We start from the raw sequence: 20,109 nt of genomic DNA on the forward strand, positions 1-20,109 counted from the left end.
GCTTCCACACCAAGTCCAACATAGCCAGGGTGAGTCGTTAGATTAGTCCAAAGTAAAGTCAGAAAGTCATTATTTGTGTCACATTTTAGTGGAAATGTAGAAAAACTATCCAAAAGCCAGCCGGTGGTCCTTCCACAGGTTAAAGTGCAATTAAATTGTGGACATTCACTTCTAAACCTTTTGGGAAACGATAAAACCTAAAAGTCTGACTATTATTCTTTATGCATACTAAACTTATCCGTGAAATAACAAGTGACCCCATCAATAGTGGAGCTCCCTTTAACGGGTGGAACTGACAGGATTTGACCTTTAAGGCTACTCATCGTTACTTCTTATCAGGGTTAGTAGGGACGACATCTGGATGATTTCAAGGTAATTAGTACCGGGCAAGTCCCCTCCCCCAAGAAAAAGGAGACACTACGTAAGCCACGGCGTTACAACGTGCACCAGCTGTTGGTCTCTCTGGACACTACTGGACGTGGCTTGGTAACCATGGTTACCTGGGAGTTACAGTACATGATATTAATGAAGAGTGGGAGCTGTGTTCACTCTGACTGTAATGAAAACAGAGACATTTGACTGAAATGTGCAGAACATTTGATTTATGTTGCACAGCAGTGTGACATTTGAAATAAATAAATCTCCTGCTGCACTGGAGCCAGATTCAAGTAGCTCAAGTGTTTACCCAGATCTGAGAGGCTGAAATTTGGGCCTCAGTCACCAACTTACTGAAGGAACAGAGGGTTGTTGGAGGGAAACCTGTGGAAGCAACAATATCCGAGCCACCAGAGAAAAAAGTATTGGCTGCTTCATCAGAGTGTGATTGTGAACAGGAGGAAGACTCAGTGTGGTGGATACAGAGCAGAGACCACCATCAGTACAGAGGCCTGTGCATTAGAGTGCTGCTCCAAACATGCAGCACGGCCTCAACTGCACACAAGTACTTGGCCACAGCTGCATCATCTGTACCTCTGAAGCCATTGAAATGCGGGGTGAAGAATGTGAGAGGAGTCGTTGATGATGTTGGCTGCCTGTCTAAGGGCCGGTTGGCTGAAAACCTGTGCAAGACTTCTGACAGGCAGGCCAATGATTTTCTGATTGTTTTGCCTCCGTGAACACATCGGACTACAAACACGCACAATACCAACTCTGGAAGACGATCAAAGCAGCCAAACGTGAGTACAGGGACGGGGTGGAACAACAGTTTGACAACCCTCGGAGTATAAGGCAGGGACTAAACACAATCGCACACCTTAAAGGGAAAACCAGCACACCGCAGACCACGGCCTCTCTGTGTGAGTATCTAAACGTATTCTACGCTAGATTCGGCGGGTGACGTCAGTGCGCACACTGTGTCTGAGGAGGATGTGCGGAAGTGCTTCAGGAAGGTGAACGCATGCAAAGCTACTGGTCCGGATGGGATTTCCGGCCGCGTCCTCAAGTCATGCATCTGTAGTCCCAGCCTGCTTCAAAATGGCCACCATCATCCCTGTACCCAAATCCTCCACCATCTCTTCATTAAATGACTGGCGACCTGTAGCTCTGACCCCCATCGTGAGCAAATGCTTCGAGAAGCTGGTCAGGGACTTTGTTTGACTCACTGGACCCTCTGCAGTTCACATACTGCCACAACAGGTCCACTGATGATGCCATAGCCCTGACACTACATACTACCCTGTCAAACCTGGAGAAGAGAGACACGTATGTGAGAATGCTGTTTGTAGATTACAGCTCAACATTCAATGCCATCGTTCCCCAGAAGCTGGACAGGAAACTGCAGGATTTAGGACTGAGCAGCTCCCTCTGCAGCTGGATCCTTAACTTCCTGTCTGACAGACGCCAAGTGGTCAGACTGGGCAGCACCACCTCATCCCCCATCACACTGAACACTGGTGCTCCACAGGGGTGTGTACTGAGCCCTCTCCTGTACTCACTCTACACCTATGACTGCACGGCCACTAGAGACTCCAACATCATTGTGAAGTTTGTGGATGACACTACAGTGGTGGGTCTTATCACCAACGGTGATGAGATGGCCTACAGGGAGATCAACGCCCTGACCCACTGGTGTCAAGACAACCATCTCACCCTCAACATCGCAAAGACAAAGGAGTTGATAGTGGACTTCCGGAGGTGCAGAGAAGTACACACCCCCATCACCATCAACGGCGCTGCTGTGGAGAGAGTGAGCAGCTTCCGCTTCCTTGGTGTACATCTGGCTGAGGATCTTACGTGGTCAGGACACATAAACAAAACAGTGAAGAAGGCGCAGCAGCACCTCTTCTTTCTCAGGAGACTGAAAAGATTCGGCATGAGCCCCCGCATCCTCAGGACCTTCTATCGCTGTGCCATTGAGAGCATCCTCACTGGATGCATCACCACCTGGTACGGCAACAGCACCGCTTACAACCGCAAAGCTCTCCAGAGAGTAGTGCGGTGTTCTGAAAGGATAACTGGAGGTGAGCTTCCCTCCCTCCAGGCCATCTACAGGAAGCGGTGTCTGAGGAAAGCGGGGAGGATCATCAAGGACTCCAGTCACCCCAGCCATAAACTGTTCAGACTACTTCCATCAGGAAGGAGGTTCTGCAGCATCCGGTCCCGTACCAGCAGACTGAGAGACAGCTTTTTCCACCAGGCCATCAGACTGCTGAACACGTCATAGACACCTCACCCTCACTACTGGAACTTCAACATTATGCACTCCATACTGTACATTAATGCCACTGTTTTGCACATGTCCAACTGCACATGTATATTTTACATATCTTATTTTATTGTTTACTCTATTTAATTTGTAAAATATGTATATATATATATATATATATATATATATATATATATATATATATATATACACGTAGAAAAACATATTTATTATACACAACCAGTAATGCATACACTCTTATATATTGTACATATATTTATCACTCTCAGATTTATCCATTCTTATATTTTGCTTGTTTTACGCTATTGTATTTTTGCACAACTCTGTTACTTGTGAAGCTCACACACAAGAATTTCACTCGCATGTACTGTACCAGTGTACCTGCACATGTGACGTGACAATAAAAGTGATTTGATTTGATTTGATAATGGTGATTCAAAGTGTTCATGGTTTCCCAACACAACAAATGATTGCACAAGTGTGACTGATCCACTTTCTAATGTGTGTGTAGCCCACACTGTGTGACTGTGTGTCACTGTGTCACAGGTGAGTCTGTGTATCCAGGTGCTATGAGTAGAACAGGATATAGTGACTGAGTCCAGCAGCTTAAAGTCTGACTCCATCCTCCATTTAAATAACTCACACAACAACTGAATACCTTTGCCTTTGTGTAGCCGACACTTCATTTTAATGTCCTTCTTTTCTGGTTCATCTGGTTTCAGTTTCTATAAGCACACAGGTTTCTCACTTCTGTTTGACTTCAGCTCTCAATGTCCCACCATAACCCATGGAAAGAATTATTGTCCATCAAGGCTGGGATGGGATCATAAAATTATTTGAAAGAAGACGAAAATGTCCCACAGACAGCAAGTGTAGTGGTATAGACCAGGTACACAGAGAAACAGGGAGCTGTATTTAAATGCAAGCATGTCAGGAAAGAGTGAAAACGCAAAATGAGCAGCATCTCGCTACATGTCAGTGATACTGGAGACCACAAAGCTGAGTGCAGAATTTATATAGCAGATATACGGGATAAGCTGAGAGTGGAACTGATCAAATTAGGAGCTGGCTTAAGTGACACCCATTTTTATTTTTCACCCATTTTCCATTGTGGAGGACAAAAGGTTTCAAACTGGTCCAGGTCTTAAACCTCAAGTTTGTTCTTCATAATAGCAGCAAATGGATAAAAATAAGGCTTTTATGAAAACACTGAATATAAATTGCTGCCTTTAAAAAGACTAAAAGTACAGTTCAGTATTGAATATTACATAAAATAAACTATATACAAAGTGCGTTTAAATGGCAGAGATGTAGAAATGTGTGCATGTAGCACAGAGCCATGGCTCAGTGTCTGAATGAGTCTCACAGACCTGAATGTGCTCTTGAAGCCATTTATAATTATAACGTATAATTGATGAGTTTGATTTGCTACTCACCATAAGCAACCAGACGTTGAAGGTTTTGGACTTTTAACTATGTTTTCTTAAGTTTTACAACTTTTCTTACTGTTAAAAACCTCCTTATGGCCATTCATGTTATACAAAGTAATTAGACATGTGTGGTATCTACAGAAATGTCAGAATCTCAGCTGAAAGGTCACAAAACCATCTCAACAACCACCAAACAGCTAAAACAGCAGGTGAACAGACAGGACAAGTGAACAGATGCAGTCTGAGAATCTGTGAGAAGTCTGCTTTCAGCACGCAACAGCATTGTTGTGTTGTGTGGATTCACCTCTGCAAACTCATCCCTATTTTCACAATCATGTTTCTACTTACACAATAATAAAACAGGAAGCAGTTCCTGGGAACTGCTTCCTGTTTTAGAACTTTTCAACATAAGAGTATGTTGCACTTCAGAACACCTCCACATCTCCTCTTATTAGAGGACTGCCTTATTATTAATTTGCTAATTCTGTCAGTTGATGAAAAAACAATGATTGATCTCACCTGAGAGTTTCCAGTGTACAGTATGGACTCTTCAGTCCTTCAGACAGAAGCTTCACGCCTGAATCTTTCAGGTTAATGTTACTCAGGTCGAGCTGTCTCAGATTAGAGGTCTGAGAGCTGAGACCTGAGGACAGAGCTTCACAGCTTCTGTCTGACAGGTCACAGTGACTCAGTCTGAAAAATAACAGATAAACCATTAAAAAAAAGACACTTATGTTGAAGTATAATGAGGTACTATTATATTTAACAATATTTAATTTTGTTTTTGTCAGGAAACTGAGCACTGATGCAGAGCAGCATGTGGAGAGAATTAGAGGAGAAGAAGTGAAGAGAGAACAGCGGTAAAAGCACACTGAATTGTTCAGTGAATTGTTCAGTGTGCTTTTGGTATCAGCAAAATGTGTCAAATTCTTTATTTTGTATTCGTTCTAGAAGAATTGATGATTCTAACTTAGATAACAACCACAGGCCAGGTCTAGATGGCACTTTGGTAACAGTTATTTCAGAACATTTCAGAAATGTGGACAATTTCTGCTGCAATGTATTCAGTATTGAACAAAGTGACTATTGATGATCACTGAATAGTTTTATAGATTTTGGAATGAAGTCCATGGTGGGGATGCAGAGCAAGGACAAAAGATGAATGTGATGCTGAATCAGCAGAAGAGTAGGACTCATTTAATTCCAGCTTTGATATCATTGATTTCAATGAAGAGCTTTGTGATTTTAGGAAAGGGCTGGTAGCTCTGAGAGTAACACTGATGAGGTGTCTGTGAAGGTTCTCAGTCATCTAAAGAGCTTAGAAAAAAAGGCATCTGGACTTCTTTAAGTTTCTTGAAGACGTTTCACCTCTCATCCAAGAAGCTTCTTTATTTCTAGGGTCAAATGGTAGAGAGTCCCGGATTTAAGCCCTGTGGGAGAGTCCGCCAAGGGGGTCATGAACCCCCTGTTGATCCTCTACCTAATCACACGAGCCGAGGTGTGAAAACGGGTGTAGGTGACAATCAGCCAAGGTTGCGCGGAGCTCATTGTATAACTTAGCCTCACCCTATCATGTGATTTCTTGAGGTTAGCCTCTGTACAAACAGACTTCAGCCATATGAGAGTGAGTGTGAGTGATTGAGAGCACACACAGGACACTCTGATCTCTGAATGTGTGTGACTCAGTGAAGAAGAGGATTGTACTGGATATACTGTGACTGACAAACAGAGTTTAAAGAGAAAGGTGTTTGGATTAAAATGGATTATGTTAAAGTGAACGTGCTAATGAAATCTGAACTGACTGAAATGTGAAGTGAAGATTACACTGAGCTGGAAAACGTCTACAGTGCTCTCACCACCAACCTCTCTGTACACATTCACTTTTTAACCCTTTGTGAGATAATAAAGGTTTAAATCTGAGTATTATTCTATATTAGTGCAAACATCTCTAATAGGTTCCATTAGCCTTTCCAAGTAATATCTTCCCTTGGATCTGCGGTCCAGGCTTCTAAAACCATCCGAGTTTAACAAGCACTACAATCTAGAGAAGAGCTGCACTAACAGGTGTGACTGATAAGATCTGACCTGCAAGGATACTCAGGTTTCTCCTTTCTGTTCATTCTGTTCATCTGTTTTTGAGAGAAACATTTCGTCACTCATCCAAGTGACTTATTCAGTCTCAGCTGACTGCAGGTTTCCCCAAACCTTATAAACAGTACATTTGCATAATGACTGAAACCAGCCCACTGAAGGAACAATGGGCTGGGAGGTCAGTTCTTTAATCTTAATTATGCAAATTCTCATGACCATTGACCAACAACCACTGACCAGATACTCATGTTTATTTGTATCAGGACAAGCAGGGAAGACATCAAGTCTGTCAGGCTGCCCGAGTCCGCTCACCCACATCAGCTCAGAACTCTGCATTATCTACTGAGTCAGACTCAGAGGATCAGGGATCAGAAGTTCTACAAAGAGTAGAACCAGCCTTCTGTATAGAGGTTTGTGGGCCTACCAATCCACAGTGTCAGCACAACTTTCATGTCATATTCATCTCAGCACAACTAAAACATGCTGACTGACCTCAGAGTTTCAAATCGACATCGTGGATTCTCCAGAAGAACACACAGCTGCTTCACTCCTGAATCCTGCAGGTTGTTGTAGTCTCCACTCAGGTCCAGCACTCTGGGATACGAGGGGTTGGACTTCAGTGCTGCTGCCAGATAATCACAGCTGATCTCTGACAAACCACAGCTCCTCAATCTGTATAAAGAGTGAGAGATGTAAGTTTATTAGACAAAGTGTGAGCTTGAAATCATTCAGTGTTTCATCATCTGTTCAGAGCTGAAGAAGGTTCAGAATGTAGAAGTTTAGAAAATGGAAACTCCAAACAGCTGAAGCCAACAGGAAGCAGCTTCAAACAAACAAGAGAAAAAACTCTGAATGTTTCACATTAAAGTCATACATTTATCATAAAAACAGGACAAAGACTTGAAAAAGTCGTGTTTCTCCTTCCAGGAACCACAAGGCTTCACTTTTAAAGGTGAAGTGTGAAAGAAACGGACATATTTGAAGTCCAACACCTTTTTCCAGTCACATGATTAAAGCAGACAAACTACAAGCTCATTTTCATTCCAACAAGTCATCTTCTGACCTGGACTAACAACACTGGTCTCTATGTGCAGCTGGCTGTGAGACCAGTGCTCAGGGAGCGTCTACAAAGTGCAACACTGAAAGAACATCACACACTAATATGGTTCCAGCACTTTCACACAAACACCTACTGTCATTATTGTCACCAAACTCTGTGGATCCTTTATTGCAAATTCAAATGGGATCAAATGGTCAGACAAAAGAGGGTTATGAGGAAATACGATGAAATGTTGTGTATTAGCAGCAAGTTATTGAATCATTTTCCTCAGAAACCAAACAAAATGATTGACAAACATGTTTTTACAAACTCAGTGTTGGACTTGGATCAGCAGGATAACCTGATGTGTGAAGGCATTTTAGGCTACGTTCACACTGCAGGCGAAAGCGCATCAAATCCGACTTTTTTGACCCTATCCGACCCATATCCGATCATGGTATGACAGTGTAAACAGCACAAATCCGATATTTTCAAATCCGACCCAGGTCACTTTCATATGTGGTACTGAATCCAATATATATCTAATGTTTTAGAAAGCAACTGCTATTTGAAAGGTCATGTCGCATTAAATTCGTCTTTTAGGGGGCGATCGTGGCTCAAGAGTTGCCAGTGTCCAGCAGCCTCGCCTCTGTCAGTGCGCCCCAGGGTGGCTGTGGTTACAATGTAGCTTACCATCACCAGTGTGTGAATGTGTGTGTGAATGGGTGGATGACTGAATGTAGTGTGAAGCGCTTTGGGGTCCTTGGGGACTAAGTAAAGTGCTACACAAGTACAGGCCATTTACCATTTACGTCACTGACACAAGACAGATGCCAATTATCAGCGCCGGAAAAGACAAACGAGAAAGCATGGCGGGGGAAACTGGAGACGGAGTGAGTTAATGGACAGAAACTGAGGTTTTGGGCTTGATTAGCATATGGGGAGACAATTCTGAAGAAATAGATAGACTGCTGCAACAACACCTACCAGCTCTGTAGCCCCATTTTTACTTCCGTAAACAAAGTGCGTTGTGTGTGATGTATTCTTTGCGCATGCGGGCTGCGAACCATTCACACTAGAGCGTGTTTGCTATCACATTTTATTTGTAGTGTGAACATGTCATGATTCGGCTGTGTGCAGGCAGGAGAAGGACCCAAACGCAAAACTCACCACACAGGAATTAAACTCAAAAAGCTGCTTTATTGCAGAATGGCACGAAAGAATATAACTAAAATAAACTGGGACATGGATAACTAACACACAGGGAAACACAGCCATGAGGGAGAACGCGACACTGAACTGAGGGAGACGTGGACATAAATACACAGAGGGTAAACGAGGGAAGAGGGAGCACACGGGGAACACAGCTGACACAGATAATTGTAACGAGACAGGGCAGGAGTAAACATAACACAGACGGGAGACTGTCAAAGTAAAACAGGAAGTACACAGAGGTGCAGACAAGAGGAGAGGGAGAGCACAGGCATAGCGGGCTGGGGAAACATGGAATAAAACACAAGGAGGGGACACGGGGGTTCACAGATGCAGAGGGGCACACAGAGGGTAACCAAATAAGGAACATCTTAACTCAACGACCTAGGAACCAATGCCCAAATAAAGAGCAAAATACAAAACACACAAAAACTAAGAATACTGGGCTAACATGGCCCAGGACCATGACAGAACAACCAGACAATAAAAATGGATTTGATGAAAAAATCAGACTTGAGCATTAACACCTGCAGTGTGAACGTAGCCTTTGTCTCGCTGTATGAGAGTCCAGTTATTACTCAATATTTATGGTTAATGTTCTAAATTAGGCTCAAATATGTGACAGACTGTCACAACGGGACTGAACGGACTCACGTGCAGGCTCTGAGTTTGGGGAAACACAAAAGTCTTTATTACAATACACCAGGTGATCTATTTACAAGGGTGAGGGGAAAGCCGGGTTCCGGTGGTCCACACAAAAAGGGAAAGACATGGATAGTCCACATGCACTCCGTCCACTCTTCACGCTCCACTTCACACTCCACAGAAAACACGATAACGTACTCCACTCCTCGCACACTCAGTCACTCAGGGAACACAGGGGTGGGTCCAGGGAATCTGTACACAGAGACACGAAGGGATTACTATGGAAGCTCGCTGAGAAACACTCTCTTGAATAAACTGAGCTGGGGTTACACTGACGAGGTCCAGCAGCGAGAAACACAGAGCTGCCATCTTATAAAGGAGCTGGAACACTCTCGTGATGAGCCACAGGTGCGTGATTGCAACCAGGTGCGTGGGCCAAGGGCAGGAGCCCACAGGTGAGCTCCGCCCAGGCAGAGGGAGGAGGGAAAGAGAGGAAGGGAGAGAGAGCAAAAATGAAAACAAAAACATATGTAGCCACACTGGGTCAACCGGGTAGGCACAGGGACCCTGACACAGACATTTAATTCCATTTCAGTTTGGCCTCATCCTGGGCCGGATTATCCAGCACACACTCTGACCACAGGCCCAGGGGCCACGCACAGCTGGGCTCCATCCAAGAGACAGGAAACAAACCAACACGATAATAAAGAGCACCATTTGATCTTCTTATATTTTAGCTTTTCAAACCAAACACAGTAAAAACATGAGCATATGTTTTCTGATAAAATGATGTCACAAGTAGAATATAGTGGTGGTGTTACAGCCGGCCTTTCTCCCCTCTGCTGCCGAGGCTGTCAGTCTCTCCCAAACTCAGCTACAGGACTTCCAAATGAATGAAAGAGGCAGAAGTGGCTTTACAAATGAAAGAGGAAGAGGAGAAGAAGAGGAGAGGGAGCCCACCTTGACCATCATTGCAGCTGAAAACATCACTCTTCCATTAAAGTTGGTGAGAAAATGTTGAGCAGGATGAGCTGTTGGCTAATTTGGAGGCTATAGCAGCAGCTCACAATCACAGTGGATTTCCACTCATGAAAGTGGGCACTCCACCCTTTTCCAGCTGAGAACCATGGCCTCAGATTTGGAGGTGGTGATCCTCATTCCCGCTGCTTCACACTCGGCTGCGAACCGTTCCAGTGCGAGCTGGAGGCCTTCACCTGATGAAGCCAATAGAACCACATCATCCGCAAAAAGCAAAGATGAGATTCTGAGGCCACCGAAGCGAAAGCCCTCCGCCACTTGGCTGCGCCTAGAAATCCTGTCCATAAAAATTATGAACAGAACCTCGGGACATTTGACCGTGTCCCTCGGGACACGGTCAAATGCCTTCTCCAAGTTCACAAAACACATGTAGACTAGTTGGGCAAACTCCCATGCACCCTCAAGTATCCTTGAGAGGATAAAGAGCTGGTCCAGTGTTCCGCAACCAAGACGAAAACCGTGTTGTTCCTCCTGTATCTGAGGTTCGACTAGCGGACGAACTCTCCTTTCCAGCATCTTTCCTGGCATAGACTTTCCCGGGGAGGCTGAGGAGTGTGATCCCCCTATAGTTGTAACACACCCTCCGGTGCCCCTTCTTAAAGATGGGGACCACCACCCCAGTCTGCCAGTCCAGGGGTACTGCCCCTGATCTCCACGCAACATTGTAGAGGCGTGTCAACCAGGACAGCCCTACAACGTCCAGAGCCTTCAGGAACTCGGGGCGGAACTCATCCAAACCAGGGGATCTGCCACCAAGGAGTTGTTTAACTGCCTCAGTGACCACGCCCCCGGAAATTGGCATTCCCCTCATCCCCAGACTCTGCTTCCTCCTCGGAAGACGTGTCAATGGGATTAAGGAGGTCCTCGAAGTATTCCTTCCACCGCCTGACAGTTTGCCAGACGCCTGACGGTTTGCCAGAATCTCTTCGAGGCAGTCCGAAAGTCTTTTTCCATGGCCTCTCCGAACTCCTCCCACACCCGAGTTTTTGCTTCAGCCACTGCCCGAGCCGCATTCCGCTTGGCCTGTCGATACCCCTCTCTTTACCCGAGTGTCCAGAACATATGGTCGCAGGTCTGGTGATACGATTACAAAATCAATCATCGACCTGCGGCCTAGAGCGTCCTGGTGCCACGTGCACTTATGGACACTCTTATGTTCGAACAAGGTGTTCATTGAAGTCTCCCAGCAGGACAACAGAGTCTCCAGGTGGGGCACCTTCCAGCACCCCCAGCTCCACTCCTGGCCGCCGCCCAGCACACAATGCACCCGACCCCTATGGCGCCTCCTGCGGGAGGATGGGCCCATGTCTCCTCTTCGGGCTGTGCCCGGCCGGGCCCCATGGACTAAGGCCCGGCCACCAGACGCTCGCCCTCGGGCACCCTCCCCGGGCCTGGCTCCAGGGCGGGGCCCCGGTAACCCTATCGCGGGCAGGGTAAACTGTTCCCTCGATGTTCTCTTCATAAGGGTCTTCTGAATCGCTCTTTGTCTGGTCCCCCACCCAGGACCAATTTGCCATGGGAGACCCTACCAGGGGGCAGAAGCCCCCAGACAACAACATAGCTACCCCTGGGTAGCGATTCACGGATTTTACTGTTATTGTCCATATTACTATTGCATTAATAATTAATATTGATATTGCATTCAGATGTTCAAACATATTGGTATCATATTAGCCTTTATTACAGGTCCAGTAAGAACCACTTTAAACTGTTGAGTTGAACCTATAATTCTAAAGGCTTTTGAAGGTGTTTATAATCTTAAATGTTTATATGCAGACTGCATGGTGAAAGAAAAGGCCTAACGCTGAGTAACTCTGTGCCAAAATAAGACAGGAAGTTACATGTTTTTGAAGTTACATGCTTTGCATGAAGTGAAACCAAAACCAGAGTCTGAGTGAAAGTTAGTCTGAGGAGCAGTTTCGATGATGCTATCATCTTTTATACTTTTATATCTTTTGATTAAGCTTTTAGTAGAGGTTCTTGATTAAAACATTTATTCAGTAGAGTACACATACATAGTTTCGGTTCGGTTATTACATACATGAGAGCGGCTTCTGTCTCTCTGTCTGGTGAAAGGTCAGGAGCTAGTCGGCAAGGTGAAATGGGGTGTGATTGTGGTTAGCACATAGACACACACGTAACCACACACACACACTTAGTTAGAGGGAATCATTTATAGGTGAAAGTTTAATCATGTTTTGCTTGGGGTTGCTTTTAGACTATATTAGGATTAGGAAACATATTGGCAACCTTTGAAACTTTGGTTATGAAAATGATTATAAGCATATATACACAATTGCATTTTGTGCTTATTAAAGAGCTGTCGCTCCTTGGTCAAGTGAGGGTCAGAAACTTTTGGTTGGCGTTATGATCAGCCAATCTACTGTGAGTTTGACTGGAGCTGTGGAAGGATCGCAACACACGCTTACAAGACATGTTTAACAGGTTATTTTTATTATCTTTTATTTGTTTACATTCTTTGATTAAGTTTTAAGTAGTACCATTTAAGGAAGACATTTATTCAATATATTACACATATCAGTTTCAGTTGTGTATGTGCTGGCCTTTGTCTGGGGAAACGGTTATGAGCTGAGGTGAGAGGTGAGACAAAGTGCAGCTGTGGTTATGACATAACCACACACATACATACGCATAGTAGTAGGCTCATTTTGTGGTAAAGAGGTCAGATTTAATTTTGCTATAACTGCAAGAGTGCCGGCGAACGCGACCGAACTGTTTGAGGAAACCGATCTGCTGATTCCAGCGATATGCAACAGTGGTGACACAAGCTGCTGGGGAAAACACCTGCATGGAGGCGAAGACGCGACGTTCTTTTTAAACTGTGTCAAAAGTCAACTGAACGTTTGTGGTTTTGGGTTGACGTATGCATGCATGTATCTGATTGACGCAAGAGGGGGCGTTATTCCCCGATGTATAAAACTGTGTTCTGACGTTTTGAAGATAGAGATCAATGCTGTCTGCGTACAGGATTTATCTCTCCACATGTGTCATTAAATCATTCGTTGACTCCAACTGACTGGGTCAGTGTGTTATTCCGATCTCCCACATCTCTCTCGTCCTCAAAATGAACCTTAACACCATATTCAGCCTGATATGCTCTGTATTGTTTTATGCAGGTCATCTAAACAGGAATGAGCAGCTCATTTCACAATAAAAGGTTAGAACTGTAAAGAAAACAAACACAGCTCATAAACTGAAACTGATTTCATATTTTCAGACTTCAAACTTAAGTTTTTATATTTTGATCTAGCAATGGAAGCCGTTTCTCCCATGTCCAGTCCTTGTACTAAGCTAGGTTAAACATGTCCAGTGCCTGTCTCTGTGCAGCTTTTTATCTGATGTGAATAAGGTAGAAATGGAGGAAGAAGAAAATGACTGTACCAATAAACATGAAGCTACCAACCCAAATGGTGAGGTGGTGGTTGTTATTATTGTTGGTGATGATCCCCTACATTAACCTACATTCAAATATATCCAGCTACAATAGTGTTTCTGTTCCTAAGAGGATTTCATGAATGTGTTATTGTTCATGTCACATCTGTATGAAACAAACAGGAAGTGAAGTTCATGATCACAAACTGTTCCAGCATGTAAACCTGAGATCTGTGTGGAGCAGCTGACCTGTACGATGTGCTCAACACAAACATTACTGTGTGACTGAACCACATGGGTGTATGAAACATCGCTTTTAGTTTTAATAGCGCATGGCAACATTTAGATGTGAATCTATACAGTAACAATTTGATTTGTTACAGTGAGGAGACTGTTAAAGGGAACGATGAGGGAAAACTGTAACAGCAGCAACAGAAACCAGGAGACAAAGCTGAGGTCTGGGTTCCTCTATGCTACACACAGCCTCCTGCTCCTGGACTTTAGTAAACACATAAATATCTCCAAGTACACTTACTTTAGAAACTCTATTAAACTCATTACAAGTTTACTTCAGCTTTAAATGACCCACAATGACCCCTATTACTTCTGGCGCCCCCCGTGTGCGGCAGCCTGTTACAGTAGCTCTGCTCATTCAGAGTTTCTTTCTTTCTTATCTTTTTTCTTGTCGCAGTTTTTATAACTAACGTATTAGTAATTAGACTCTGCAACCATGTTCTACCGTTTTGTGCTAGTTCTGGTCGTTTTTCTTAGATTTTTTCTACTGTTTTCACCCGTGTCTGGGGACCCAGAGCAGGGATCCTTTGTTTACAGTAAGGATCAACTGTTAGCGCTGCATCCCGCAGCGGTACTGCCGGCGGACAGACTCGACATCCCCAGCGAGCTGAGGAAGAAGAGACGGGGGTGTCGTGCTGGGAAGGAGCGCCGTTGCCCGAGAAGGAGACGTTATCGACCATCTCTTCCTTCTGTAATTATTGGAAACCTAAGATCTTTGCCCAACAAGATGAATGAGCTCACGTCGCTAACCTGGTCACAGAGGGAGTACCGGCAATGTAGCATCATGATGCTAACGGAGTCGTGGCTAATACAGCTAACTCCGGACACGAGCGTGACACTACCGGGATTCCAGCTTCTGCGAGCGGACAGGACGAGAGAGAGCGGTAAGAGGAAAGGAGGGGGACTGGCAGTATTTGTGAATGACAGATGGTGTAACCCTGGGCACATCACTGTGAAAGAACAACTCTACAGCAGAGACATTGAGCTGTTAGCCGTTAGCATGCGTCCGTACTACCTGCCCCAGGAATTCTCGCATGTTATCGCGATAACAGCGTATGTCCCCCCCTCGGCCAACGCGGATGCAGCCTGTGACTCTCTCCACTCTGTGGTCAGCAGACTGCAAACACAATCTCCGACAGCCCTTCACATAATATCAGGGGACTTCAGTCATGTCTCACTGAACTCCTTACTGCCCACCTTCACCCAGTATGTGACCTGCCCAACCAGAGACAATAAAACACTGGACTTACTGTATGCCAATGCTGAAGAGGCATACAGTTCAGCACCTCTCCCTCCCCTGGGCAGATCTGATCACAACCTGGTGCACCTTGTCCCTGTGTATGAGCCCTTAGTGCGCAGGGAGCCACCAGCCACCCGCACAGTGCAGAGATGGTCGGAGGAGAGCGAGGAGGCTCTTAAGGATTGTTTTGAGTCGACTGTGTGGGAGGTGATCTGTGACGACCACGGAGAGGACATCGACAGCCTTACTACATGCATTACTGACTATATTAATTTCTGTGTGGATAACACCGTACCTACCAGGACTGTGCGGTGTTTCTCCAACAACAAACCTTGGATTACCCCAGAAATTAAAGCTGTCCTCAAGCAGAAGAGGAGGGCCTTCAAATCCAGAGACAAAGAGGAGTTGAAAAGGGTGCAGAGAGAGTTGAGGGGACTGACTGAAGGAATGGGAAGGATAGCTACAGACAGAAGATGGAGAACCAGCTTCAGCAAAACAACGTTGGTGAAATCTGGAGAGGCCTCAGAACCATCTCAGGCCACAAACATCAGAACTCTTTGCCTGGGAGGGATGTGAGGTGGGCAAATGAACTGAATCATTTCTTCAACAGATTTGATTCAGCCATGAGGCAGTCTCCAACACCGGCTGCCGACTCACCCACCCCCACTGCTGCTGTTCCACCTCTGACACCTCAGACACTTCACACCTCCTCTATTCACCCTGCTCACTCCTCCCCACCCCCAACAACAGCATCCAATACACACTCAACACAAGGGTCCAGCCTGTCTCTCTCAACCACCCAGGTTAGGAGGGAACTGAGGAGCCAAGAAGACAGCGGGTCATCAGCTCGATGGTCGTCATGTCCTGCGCGGACCAACTGTGTGGGATGATGGAGCAGCTCTTCAACCTGAGCCTGAGGCTGGGAAGAGTCCCACAGTTCTGGAAAACCTCCTGTGTTGTTCCAGTGCCAAAGACTTCACGCCCCAAGGACCTCAACAGCTACAGGCCGGTGGCTCTGACATCCCACCTGATGAAGACCCTGGAGCGGCTGGTCCTGGCTCAGCTTCGGCGCCTTGTGAGCTCATCACTGGACTCACTTCAGTTTGCCTACCAGCCTGGCATTGGAGCAGATGATACCGTCATTCACCTCCTACATCGCTCCCTCGCTCACCTGGAGACCGCTGGGAGCACTGTGAGAATCATGTTCTTTGATTTCTCCAGTGCCTTCAACACTATTCTTCCCTCGGTTCTGAAGGACAAGCTGAGGCTGTGGACAGCTACAGGTACTTTGGTGTTCATCTGAACAACAAACTGGACTGGACTCATAATTCAGAAGCCCTCTACAGGAAAGGGCAGAGCAGGCTGTACCTGCTGCAGAGACTCAGGTCGTTTGGAGTAGAGGGCCCACTCCTGAAGACCTTCTATGACTCTGTGTTGGCCTCAGCCATCTTCTATGGTGTGGTCTGCTGGGGCGGCAGCATCTCTGCTGGGGACAGGAAGAGACTGAACAGGCTGATCCGAAGGGCCAGCTCTGTTATAGGATGCCCTCTGGACCCAGTGGAGGTGGTGAGTGACAGGAGAATGGTGGCTAAGCTGTCATCCCTGTTGGACAACATCTCCCACCCCATGCAAGAGACTCTGACAGCACTGTGCAGCTCCTTCAGTGGGAGACTGCGGCACCCACAGTGTGGGACGGAGAGATTTCGCAGGTCTTTCCTCCCCACTGCTGTCAGACTCCACAACAAAGACTTTTGCAGCTGATCAAACCCTCACACATGCAATAAGACTGCTATATGTTCAATTCTATATGCTATTTGTGCAATTTTTGTACAATTCTTCTTCTCATGAAGTTGTACTTTTGTATTTTCTTACTCAGTTGTATATATCATTTGTATTTCTATTTTATTCTATTGTATATATTATTCTATTCTATTCTATTTTATTCTATTGTATATAGTATTTTATTTTATTTTATTGCATTCCAGTGTTTTCTAATTTCTGCTACATAACTCTGCACTTTTGCTGTAACAAAACAAATTTCCCACCTGTGGGACTAATAAAAGTCATCTTATCTTATCTTATCTTACAACATCAGCACACATGAATAAACAAAGTAACTCGCACAACTACTGTTCAAGTTTAGTCATCTTTAATACAAATATACCTCATTATTATGAATCTCACAGCTACCTGCTCATTGAACTGAACAATACTTCTGTTTTACCATTAAAAGAAAATATGTGACCGTAAAAAATCTTCAGACAGTAATTAAGAATCTCCCAATCAATCCAAAGATAAAGAAAAGTTCACCTGCCAATTCTATAAAGCTTGGTTGTTTGTACAGTAATATAATTTAATGATCAGCAGTGAGAATGTTTTGATCCTGACCTGAGAGTTTCCAGTGTACAATGTGGACTCTGCAGTGCAGCAGACAGAAGCTTCACTCCTGAATCCGGTAGGTCATTGTTACTCAGGTCCAGCTCTTTCAGACTAGAGGACTGGGAGTTGAGAACTGAGGACAGAGCATCGCAGCTTCTCTCTAAGAGGTTACAGCTACTCAGTCTGGAAGAAAACAAACAAACAAATTAATTAAATCAGTCAAATGAAATGTTTTTTTTAAATGCCAGCATTGAATACAATTATTGGTTAACTAAATAGCTTCATTTAAACACTACTGTCCTTCTATATCAGCATTTACTTGTAAACTGCTCCACCTTATGAGTCAGAAGACATGAAAACAAACTGTAAATCTAATAATAATAATGATGATGATAATAATAATAATAATAAATTTTATTTATGAGCACCTGTCAAGTCACCCAAGGACACTTTACAATAGGATAAAACACATAGTAAAACAATGGCAAAATAACAACAATAAAAGAAAAGCACAAGATAAAAGTAATAAACAGTGGATTCACAGTGAATATGCAGATTTGAACAGATGAGTTTTGAGTTGGGATTTAAGCTGCAGAGAGGTGTGTAAAACTGCAACTCTGCTTCCTGGTCCCAACTCTGGATAGTCATATTTTGGGGGGTTTAATAAATTGGTCCATATTTCTAGAAATGAGAGCTGCTCCATCCAAAGTGGGATGGATGCCGTCTCTCCTAACAAGACCAGGTTTCCTCCAGAAGGTTTGCCAATTATCTATGAAGCCCACATCGTTTCTGGGACACCACTCAGACAGCCAGCAATTTAAGGAGAACATGCGGTTAAACATGTCACTCCTGGTCTGATTGGGGAGGGGACCAGAAAAAACTACAGAGTCCGACATTGTTTTGGCAAAGTTGCACACCGATTCAATATTGATTTTAGTGACCTCCGATTGGCGTAACCGGGTGTCATTACTGCCAACGTGAATTATGATCTTACTGTATTTACGTTTATCCTGAGCCAGCAGTTTTAAATTTCCTTCAGTGTCGCCTGCTCTGGCCCCTGGAAGACAATTGACTATGGTTGCCGGTGTCTCTAGCTTCACATGTCTGAGAACAGAATCACCAATTACCAGAGTTTGACCCCCGGCAGGTGTGTCGCCGAGTGGGGAAAAACGGTTAGACACATGAACAAGTTGGTGGTGTACCTGGGGCTTCTGTTTAAGACTATGCTTCCTCCTCACTGTCACCCAGCCGCCCTCTTTCCCCAGCTGCTTGGGGTCTGCCGGGGAACAGCTAGCGGGGCTTACGTTATCTTCGGCTGCACCAGCTACAGGGGCCTGGCTAGCTACGGGTGAATGAAGGGTGCGAAGCCGAGTCTCCAATTCAGTAATCCTGGCCTCCAGAGCTGCAAATATGCTACATTTGTTAAAGGTATCATTACTGCTAAAGGAGGCCGAGGAGTAGCTAAAACATCTGACACAATGAGCAGGAAAGTGCAGGAGGGACAGGTGAAGTAGCCATGGTGCCAACGAGTCGGCTACGAGCTAAGCTAAGCTAGCAAAACAGTACAGAGACAGGGAGTGAATACTTTGGCTATAAATTAGGTAGTGAGTACACAGAAAGGGTGCTTCAGATGAAGCACGTGAAGATTATACTATGAAGAAGGAATGTATCTAAAACTTTTTAATTAAATTGCTAAACAGAAAAGCTACTCAGAAACACCACTGACCGTTTATCAATGCCCAAGTAGGCGAGTACACACTCGCATTCTCGGTGAGTACGTACACGCCGAGAACGCACGGGAGTACGTACCCGCCGAGAACGCGAGCATGGACTCGCGATATGTACAATTGGAACACCTGTTTACGTGATGATGTCACAGGTCCGGAGTTTTTACTGCCGTCCCCTCCTAATTTAACTGTGAGTAACATGTTATGAAGCTTAACTGTAATCACAGCCAAACCGGTTTACTCAGGAACTAATAAAACACTGAAATAAACCAAACATTAACATTTAGAAGTGATCTAAGTGACTTATATATCATTTTTAACCTCAGTAGTGAAACCTCTATTAATAAAAATAGTGTACATGTACATACGTGTACATACCTTAATAAAAACAAGCAGGTGAGATGTTAGAACGCTTTTATTTCTATTTTAGTGGACACTCAATACTATAGACAGCTGCTTGGGTTTCTTTAACCTGAGTAGTGAGAAGACCGCGAGCGGGGGGGGGGGGGGTGTTAAAAACGATGTGCCGGGAGTCCGCTGTTGATTTTTGGACGAAATGCATTCTGGGATATATAGCTGTCCCAAGTCCACACCGATGCATGCGTGATAAAACGGGCGGATCGAGAACACATCCGGGACTTTTTCGCGTTCTCGGCTTGATGCGTACTTCGAATTGGAACAGTACTTGGTCTCCGACTGATGACGTATCACGAGTACACAAGAACGCAAGTACGCACAAGTACGCATATTGATAAACGCCCACTGTGTTTGAGCAGGAACAGGAAGTGATACTCTACCACAAAGCGAGTGAACACCACGTGACAGCGCCACCAAGAGTCAATCACAATAATTGATTACACAGCAGTGGAGAGTAGACTTTATCACAGTAGGTGTCTTTCTGAAAGCGCTGTAACTAAGTTTAAGAATATAATCCACCCACTGTTATCATCTTCAAT

This window comes from Pelmatolapia mariae, linkage group LG15 (genome assembly GCF_036321145.2).
Source record: "Pelmatolapia mariae isolate MD_Pm_ZW linkage group LG15, Pm_UMD_F_2, whole genome shotgun sequence".
NCBI lineage: Eukaryota > Metazoa > Chordata > Actinopteri > Cichliformes > Cichlidae > Pelmatolapia > Pelmatolapia mariae.